The 6,735-nt window shown below is 36.6% G+C and overlaps 1 protein-coding gene across 4 annotated transcripts in view; it reads right to left on the reverse strand.

Moving 5' to 3' along the window:
- LOC128571184 (ABC-type organic anion transporter ABCA8-like) overlaps window positions 1–6,182 on the reverse strand; it is a 62,536-nt gene extending 56,354 nt beyond the window's left edge. Inside the window, exons 1-2 of one of the 4 annotated variants that reach the window (XM_053570854.1) lie at window positions 5,939–6,180; window positions 3,725–3,829 (exon numbers count right to left, since the gene is read on the reverse strand). The gene's annotated coding sequence lies outside the window, so the exon portion shown is untranslated. Of the gene's footprint in view, window positions 1–3,724; window positions 3,830–5,938 lie in introns of all 4 variants that reach the window. The other 3 variants (XM_053570853.1, XM_053570856.1, XM_053570857.1) reach the window with 3 other exon arrangements.
- Between the last annotated feature and the right edge of the window lie 553 nt (window positions 6,183–6,735).

Raw genomic sequence — 6,735 nt, forward strand, 5'->3', positions numbered from 1 at the left:
AACTCAGTTCCCTAAATCATCACAGGAAATAAACCAACCAATAAGAAGCAAATGTCTTAGATGGTTTAGTGAGCAGAAAATTACATTCTATTTTATTTGAGCCATAATCTTGGTTAGTTTTTTTTTTTCTCAGAGTCTTATTTATATTAACTAGTGCACTCTTTTAAATGAATTTGATTAAAAAGTTACTATTAAAAGTTTAAAAGAAGAAATGATATTCTCTACACACTGTTGTTAAATGGTTTCTGTTAGAATATAGGACCATCAACTGCTGTTCTGCTGTCCTAAAGTGTTGATTCATAGATAAATTTTGCATTTTAGTAAATACTTTCCCATTTTTTTGTGATTGAGTCTAATGTAATATGCTCATATATCATTTAGCTAGACATAGTCTCTTATGTTTTCTAGAAAATATTATAAGATTCATAAAATTTCTTGTTAATCCTACTGTGCTGAATTTGCTGATATTCTACTTAGGATTCTTTATAAACATAAATTACAGTGGACTATAATTTAATTATAATTTGTCATCTACTGTCTTGGTCTGATTTTAACCTCAAAGTTATCTTAGCTTCTTTATGGGTGGCATTTCATCGTTTTCAATTCTCCAGTGCAGTTGGTCACACATGCGAAGATCTGATCCTAAGTGGTTACTAAACTTGCTGATAAAACCTCATGAGCGTATAGTCTCTGGGATGGGGAGGGGCTAGATTGCTGTTAATGAACAAAGCATCAATTAATTAATGGTTGTTGGCTTATTCTGATGTAATTTTGGTAATTTTCACCACAAAGGTATTCATTATATGTAGATTTATTAGCACAAAGATGAAATTTAAAATATCTATAACTAGAAATACCTATTAAAAAACCTCATAATATACAGGGTAGACATAAAGGTTGTGTGCAATTTAAATAGTACACTAAGAAGAATGTTTTCCACCTCCATCCAGGTTAATATAAAAGATATAAAGTCTCTATCTTTTTTAATGGCTGAATAGTATTTCATGGTATACATATACCAATCCAATGTACTCAATTCAGTAGATAATCTAATACGAGGTTGAGGGTAGAGGGATGAAGGATTGGGAAGGATAGGGATTATGGTGTATGACACATCTCTTGGGGCAGAACACAATTACAAGAGGGACTTTACCTAACAACCACAATCAGTGTAACCTAATTCTTTGTACCCTCAATTAATCCCAACCAATTAAAAAGATAGTCAACTAATTTAAATTACACATGAACTTTATGTCCACCCTGTATGTATTTTTTTCTATTTTTAAACTTTTACATTTTCTTTTTTTGAAACTTTTACAATTCTTATTAGTCTTGCCAAAATTTTGAATTTATCAATAGTCTAAAAATAGCATTATTAATGTTTGACCATTTTGCTTGTTCATTATGTTTTCCATCTTATTAATTTCTCTTCTTACTGGATTGTGGTTTTATTTATACTATGCTTTGGATGTCAGTTTCGTTGCTTTTTCCCTTAGCGTCTTGGCTTCAGTGGTGGGTTCTGAGCACAGTGGCTGGGGACACGGAGCCTGGAGCGAGTGGACTATCATGTTGGTTGGTTTACTGCACCACTGACCCCAATTCTTTACCACTGCATGTCCACACCCTTTGCCTGATAATTTTGGATTTCCTCTCATAAAATCAGGCTGTTACTTTGGCCAAGACGAAAGAGGCAGGAGTGATGATAGGCCAGTTCTGAGCCTCCACTGTACAAGACCTTGGGTAGAACTCCCTGCTCTCTGTGGTTCTTCCATTGCTGTGAAAGCAGAGCTAGTGGAGTCAGTGGGAGGAGGAAAGGCATGTGAGTGAAGCTGAGTCATCACAGCCATCCGGTTGGGGTGATGGCTGGTCAGCTCCCAGAGATACGGTCAAGCCTACGTGGAGTCAGCCCTCTCTCAGGAACCACTGCAGCATCACAGACATAAGTGTTTATTGCTGCAAGTTAGCGGTTCTTTGCTTCTTTTTGCTATGCAATGTAAATGTAGCAATAGACCACAAACGTAGGTTACCTAGGATTGCCTTTTTAGCTTTCATAATACTGACTGTTCTTTGTTTTTACTGATTTTTAAATTTTGATTTCTAACAATTGTGATCAGAGAAATGACTTCTCATAAGGTATTTTTCTTTGGGATGCTTTCTGACTTCCAAGGTGGTGCAGCATATTTTAATATTTGGAGGTGTCCTGTGTATGCTTGAAATACATGTATATCACTATTTAGGTTACATGTGTTGTACATATCTATTTAATCTAACTGTATTCTTCAAATCTTCAGCATCCCTTTCAATGATATAGTTACTACATCAGTCATTTCATGATAGAGTTCTATTTGAATTAAAAAATTTAACTCCAGTGATAATGGAGTTAAATTAATGGTTTGATAATTTCTTATTATATTAGTGTTAGTTTTTAGCATGTGCATTTAAATGCTAGGTACTTAGGTGTAGAAAATATATTTCAATAATGGCTTCTAGATTTCTTTAGGTTAATATTTACCAAGTGTTTTTTCATTTTTAACTTTAGTTGGGAAATTTTTAAAAATTTGATTAATGTGTGAAACCCTCACAGCTGCTGTATGTCTAAAAATCTAAACTGATAGATCACTGTCTCGTCTTTCCAGTTCTGTCTGTATGTTTACCCTGATTACATTGATGACATTTTCCTTCCTTCCCCCTTACTTCTTCTTCCATTCTGAAGATATAAAAAGTATTTATATTCCCTTAATGTATAATCTTAAATTTTGGACTTTTCTAGCAAACAATAACTTATTTCATGAACACTTAACAACATTTATTGCCTCTATCTTCTTCTTAGAAACAAATGCCCTCTAGATCCTTTAATACTCTTCTGAATTCCAACCTGGTCAGCCTGTTTATTATAATATAAAAACAGTTTGAACATTTAATGTAAAGATCACACAAAGTAGATTTGTTGCTGAACTAAGGAGTCCATCCACCTGTCACCCAAGCCAGTTAAAGGGGAAGTGGATGAGAACTGAACAGTTTTGCTTTATTTGCAGAAATGCCTGTAACTCTAGACAACAGCAAGGATATTTCCTCAGAGAACTTCCCTGCTTTCCTGTTTCCCTTTGTTATTTAAATACTCTCATAGCAAAAGCAAACATTGGCAATGTCACTAATCATCATAGTATAGATTAAACAGATCCTCCTCCCCATAGGTTGTAAGTTTACAAAATACTTCCCTGATGTCAATGTGGTTACATCTTCAAAGCATTCCTACTGTAGACTAGATTCGTAGCTCCTCAGTATTGTATTAAGTGCCTAAAGTGTCCTGGGTTGTTGGCCGGCACTTGGGGCATCCAGTCCCCTCACTTTATCTATGACAGAAAGCCTTCTAAGTGAATAAACAACTCCAGATAGCAGCACACAGGCCCAGCTGGTCCTTCGAGGGCCTGTCCACCAGCCTTGCTTTTGTGTAATACTTATTTAGGATAGCAGTGGCCACTATCAGATTTATTTGTTAATTAAATTTGCCAGTGAATTGTATGTTTCTGTGGGGAAAGCTGTGGTATAATGGGGCTTGTGCTTGAGGTGAAGTGTAGAAATTTCACCTGCACTTGGCTTGGGTGGCTTCAGCTGGGATAAGACCCTGGGACTTTGGTCTTGCGTGTAGGTCACTGTGAAAACATCCCATGAATTTTACTTAAAATTTTTGCAGAGAGCAGCATTTTTCTTCCATAGATATTACCTCAGCAACCAGAGCAGAAGTCCAGTTGTGGACATCCCGTCCCTCTTGTAGGAGCAGCAAAGCACGGATTTAGCAAAGAACATGAGACGAGGGTGTGGGGCTGTCCTAGGAGAGGAAGTGACACACACATGCCATCTCAGCAGGGACAGAGAATACTTCCCAGAAGGCAGTGCCTCGGAGGGTGATAATAACCCCACATCTTTCCAGAGCCCCAGTGAACCAACACTACACAAATAGGACTTTCTGAGCTCTTCCTGAAAACTGCAGGACTTCAGTGCTCTCACGGGGTGGAGAGAAGGGTGTCTAAGCTGAAATATAGAAAGGAAAGAGATTCAAAGCCAAACAAGCATCAGTTTTCCAAGAAGCAGTCTGGGGACGTGACTTGGAAGAACAGGTCAGGACTCCTGAGCACAAAGCCGAGTCCTGCCTTGTGAAGCAACTGGTCTCCACCCCCAGTCTCATGCCATGTTGGTCAGGGATGGAAACCACATGGTTGCCATGAAATCCTGCATAATGGTGAGGGGCGAGTGTGTCCCAGTGTAGCCACCATCACATTCAGAGGACAGGGGCCTGCACAGTGAGGTGCTACTTCCTAGAGTCAAAGCTCAGATGGGGTGTCCAGGGCCAAACCCACTTGGAGGCACATTAGCCAGGGCAGCATCAGAGAGTACTGTCAGGTGTAGGTCCCACAGGTGACAGCCTCGTGGGCCGAGAGCCAAGTCTAGAGAGAAGCCAACTATAAAGGTGAGGAAGCCCCGGGGATGGGAGAAGGAGGGAAAGACAGCTCGCAATGAACAGCATGGTCAGAGTGTTCGCTGAGGGAGAGTGGGAATACACATAGGTGGATCTTAGTGCAGAAAATTCAGTATGGACACTTTTTACAGAAATGCCTTTCCCTCCTGTAAGAAAGGAGAATTGCCTGTTCCAGAAGGCTGGACAGGCTGAGAAAGTGATCTCCTTTCTTTTTTATTTTTTTATTATTTTTACATATGCATGTGGTAATTAGTTTTCCATTTTTTGCCTTCACAAAATTAAAAAGACTTGAAATCTAATAACAATAACAATGTTTAAAACAAGGAATAGAAGCAAAAACCTTGTAAAGAATGAACAAACAAATACATTCAGAAAAGGAATCAGACAATTGCTACATCGAAATATTAAGCAATAATAATAATAATAATGCAAAGAAAGTAACATTCACATTGTCAAATAAGAGTATGTCTATTATAGAATGCTTTGACTCTGAGATTCAGCATGGAGTCATCAGTTAACTTCTTATTCTCACTTAAGTATCAAAAATAGACAACTAATATTTATAAATAAAAGTAAAAGATAATTTCAAAAAACAAGGTGATCACCTTTCTATGGAGTCAGCCACAGCTCCAGACAGTGTGGATACTTCTGTCTGCCTCACACCCCCTAGACTTTCCTACTTTGTTTTTCCCCAGTCCATGTATGTTCTGCAGTTTATTAAAAGATTAGCAACACACATTTCTTGTACACATGGCAAATAGTTTCAAATTGTAACTACTGTTGTTAAATTCAGGACAAAATGTTTATCCTATAGGAAGCATGAAATTCTATTTATGCCACAGTGTACATTTAAAATAATTTTGTGATAAGGAGAAGCTAAATAGTTCACATTCTGATTCAGCTCATTGCATTCAATCAGTAGAAGATCCTGGAAAGGGCCTTACATTTCTAAAATTGCCATAGCCTGAGAATAAATTATGGAAACAACAAAAATACTTTTGCAAATTCTCTTGGTAAACAGTCCCAAAGCCAGAAAAACAATTATCCAAAATGCCACCAAATTATTGCACAATAAAAGCAAATAACTATAACTTCAAAAACAATCCAGCCTTGCAAACCAAGTCACAAAATTCTAAGTGCTTTATAATACTTTTTGTAGCCAATTTTGGTTTTTTACTCCTATTCTTAGTCTCTGGTTAAAACACTATCATAGTTGCATAATTTCCTAAAAGCTTTTAACCCACTGCATTTATCTTCTAACATTGAACACCAGATATCCAAAAACTTAAAAATAGCCCATTAATTTTCAAAATAATTTCTCCACACATGGGTGGCATTTAGTTCACAAGGACCTATTTATAATCTGGTGATAGGAATTTTAAAAAGAGAAACAACCCCAAACAACCACACACACCAAAAAGCCCCACAAAGCAAAATGGAAGAAAAATTTAATGAACTTACATTTGGAAACTTTAAGAAAAGCGTCTAGAAGTACAGATTATCCACTGGTCTCCTTGTAAAAAGATAATTCAGCTTTTTTTCCCCTAGTCTCTACCACATTTCTAGAATTTGCTCTAACTACTTGACTACTATGAAATGTTTCTGTGAAGACTGCTTTCAGAGGGGAGGTTATGATCTCAATTCTATTGGCTTTGCCAAACATCAGTTTCACATGATCATTCTTGGACTGTTTGTCTTTTTATTAATATTCAGCCAGTTCCTGCAAGCTAATGACATTTATACTTGGTTGCCTGGCTGTATCGTGTTATAAAGAATGATCTTACAGAGGAAATTCAATACTTGTAAGCTTTTCTCTACTATGTTCAAGATGTTTGTGGCTAATACGAAAATTAAAAGGACTGTCTTTAAACTGAGAAAGTTAAACAGCTTAATCAGAGGAAAGCTCCCTCTCTACCCAGAGCTTTAGGCTAGGCAGCCTGAGCTTAGCCTTAACTGACATTTTAAGTAATCAAGATGTTCTTTTCTCTTTTCCCAGTTTCATTTTCATTCAGTTTAAACTACTATCTATTTATTTTACTCACGGATTATTTAGAATTGTTAATATTTAATTTTAAAATGTCTGAAAAGTGTCTTGTTATCTTTTCATGACTGACCTCAAGTTTAATTCTATTAAGGTCAGAAAACATAACTTTTATGTCAAATGTTTTAAGTTTTATTTTATGACACAGGATATGACCTATCTTGGTGAATATCTCATATACACTTGAAAAATTGTATATTTTGTTGTTGAGTGGAAT

The sequence above is a fragment of the Nycticebus coucang genome, chromosome 18 (assembly GCF_027406575.1).
Source record: "Nycticebus coucang isolate mNycCou1 chromosome 18, mNycCou1.pri, whole genome shotgun sequence".
In the NCBI taxonomy this organism is placed as follows: Eukaryota; Metazoa; Chordata; class Mammalia; order Primates; family Lorisidae; genus Nycticebus; species Nycticebus coucang.